This window comes from Chaetodon auriga, chromosome 23 (genome assembly GCF_051107435.1).
Source record: "Chaetodon auriga isolate fChaAug3 chromosome 23, fChaAug3.hap1, whole genome shotgun sequence".
Lineage (NCBI taxonomy): Eukaryota > Metazoa > Chordata > Actinopteri > Chaetodontiformes > Chaetodontidae > Chaetodon > Chaetodon auriga.
The window spans coordinates 2914248-2916747 of record NC_135096.1 but is presented as its reverse complement, the minus strand read 5'-3'; positions in this window follow the sequence as shown (position 1 = coordinate 2916747).

The following is a 2500-nucleotide window of genomic DNA, read 5'->3' as shown; positions in this document are numbered from 1 at the left end:
CTTCTGTACTTTATCTTTTTTGACGTTTTGTCATCGGGGACGTGGCGAAAAATGTAGAAAATGAAAGAAATGTAGAAAATACGCAAGACGCGCTTGGCTTTGGCCTGCGCTTTTCGCCTTCTCTCTGAAAATGACAAAGCGGTTGGATTTCAACCGCTTTGGCCTGCTTTTCGCCTTCTCTCCGAGATTGACTTTGTCATATTTTTCTCCCCCCACTTCTTCTTCTTGTCGTTTTGGTTTTATGCCCCTGGTACTCTGCTCTCATCCCCGTGCCCTTGGTACTCTGCTCTCATCCCCGTGCCCCTGGTACTCTGCTCTCATCCCCGTGCCCCTGGTACTCTGCTCTCATCCCCGTGCCCCTGGTACTCTGCTCTCATCCCCGTGCCCCTGGTACTCTGCTCTCATCCCCGTGCCCTTGGTACTCTGCTCTCATCCCCGTGCCCCTGGTACTCTGCTCTCATCCCCGTGCCCCTGGTACTCTGCTCTCATCCCCGTGCCCCTGGTACTCTGCTCTCATCCCCGTGCCCCTGGTACTCTGCTCTCATCCCCGTGCCCTTGGTACTCTGCTCTCATCCCCGTGCCCCTGGTACTCTGCTCTCATCCCCGTGCCCCTGGTACTCTGCTCTCATCCCCGTGCCCCTGGTACTCCTCTCTCTCTCTCTCTCTCTCTCTCTCTCTCTCTCTCTCTCTCTCTTTCTCTCCCTCTCTCTCATAGACATAGCTCACCTGCCTGACCCCCTCGTCTTTTCACAGCCACAGGGAGGCTTCCATCCTTACCAGGCCTGACCCCCCCTCATCTGCTCACAGCCGTGGGGAGGCTTCCAGCCTTTTCCAGGCCCCCAGCATGAGGAGCAGGGCTGGGTGCTGGCTCCAAGCCTGAACCCCTCGTCGTCTTCTAGCAGCCACAGGGAGGCGTCTGGCCTTTCCAGGCCCCCCAGCCTGCTACTCGTGCTGGGGGCTGGCTCCAGGCCTGACCCCCTCATCTTCTCACAGCCACGGGGAGGCTTCCAGCCTTTCCAGGCCCCCAGCACGAGGAGCAGGCTGGGTGCCGGCTCCAGCCCTGACCCTCTCCTCTTCTTCTAGCAGCCACAGGGAGGCGTCTGGCCTTTCCAGGCCCCCCAGCCTGCTACTCGTGCTAGTGGCTGGCTCCAGGCCTGACCCCCTCACCTTCTCACAGCCACGGGGAGGCTTCCAGCCTTTCCAGGCCCCCAGCACGAGGAGCAGGCTGGGTGCCGGCTTCAGCCCTGACCCCCTCCTCTTCTTCTAGCAGCCACAGGGAGGCGTCTGGCCGTTCCAGGCCCCCCAGCCTGCTACTCGTGCTGGGTGCTGGCTCCAGCCCTGACCCCCTCCTCTTCTTCTAGCAGCCACAGGCAGGCGTCTGGCCTTTCCAGGCCCCCCTAGCCTGCTACTCGTACTGGGTGCTGGCTCCAGCCCTGACCCCCTCGTCGTCTTATAGCAGCCACAGGGAGGCGTCTGGCCTTTCCAGGCCCCCCAGCCTGCTACTCGTGCTGGGCGCTGGCTCCAGCCCTGACCCCCTCCTCTTCTTCTAGCAGCCACAGGCAGGCGTCTGGCCTTTCCAGGCCCCCCAGCCTGCTACTCGTGCTGGGGGCTGGCTCCAGGCCTGACCCCCTCATCTTCTCACAGCCACGGGGAGGCTTCCAGCCTTTCCAGGCCCCCAGCACGAGGAGCAGGCTGGGTGCCGGCTCCAGCCCTGACCCCCTCCTCTTCTTCTAGCAGCCACAGGCAGGCGTCTGGCCTTTCCAGGCCCCCCAGCCTGCTACTCGTGCTGGGTGCTGGCTCCAGCCCTGACCCCCTCCTCTTCTTCTAGCAGCCACAGGCAGGCGTCTGGCCTTTCCAGGCCCCCCAGCCTGCTACTCGTGCTGGTTGCTGGCTCCAGCCCTGACCCCCTCCTCTTATTCTAGCAGCCACAGGCAGGCGTCTGGCCTTTCCAGGCCCACCAGCCTGCTACTCGTGCTGGGGGCTGGCTCCAGGCCTGACCCCCTCATCTTCTCACAGCCATGGGGAGGCTTCCAGCCTTTCCAGGCCCCCAGCACGAGGAGCAGGCTGGGTGCCGGCTCCAGCCCTGACCCCCTCATCTTCTCACAGCCATGGGGAGGCTTCCAGCCTTTCCAGGCCCCCAGCACGAGGAGCAGGCTGGGTGCCGGCTCCAGCCCTGACCCCCTCCTCTTCTCACAGCCACGGGGAGGCTTCCAGCCTTTCCAGGCCCCCAGCACGAGGAGCAGGCTGGGTGCCGGCTCCAGCCCTGACCCCCTCCTCTTCTTCTAGCAGCCACAGGCAGGCGTCTGGCCTTTCCAGGCCCCCCAGCCTGCTACTCGTGCTGGGTGCTGGCTCCAGCCCTGACCCCCTCCTCTTCTTCTAGCAACCACAGGCAGGCGTCTGGCCTTTCCAGGCCCCCCAGCCTGCTACTCGTGCTGGGTGCTGGCTCCATCCCTGACCCCCTCCTCTTCTTCTAGCAGCCACAGGGAGTCTTCTGGCCTTT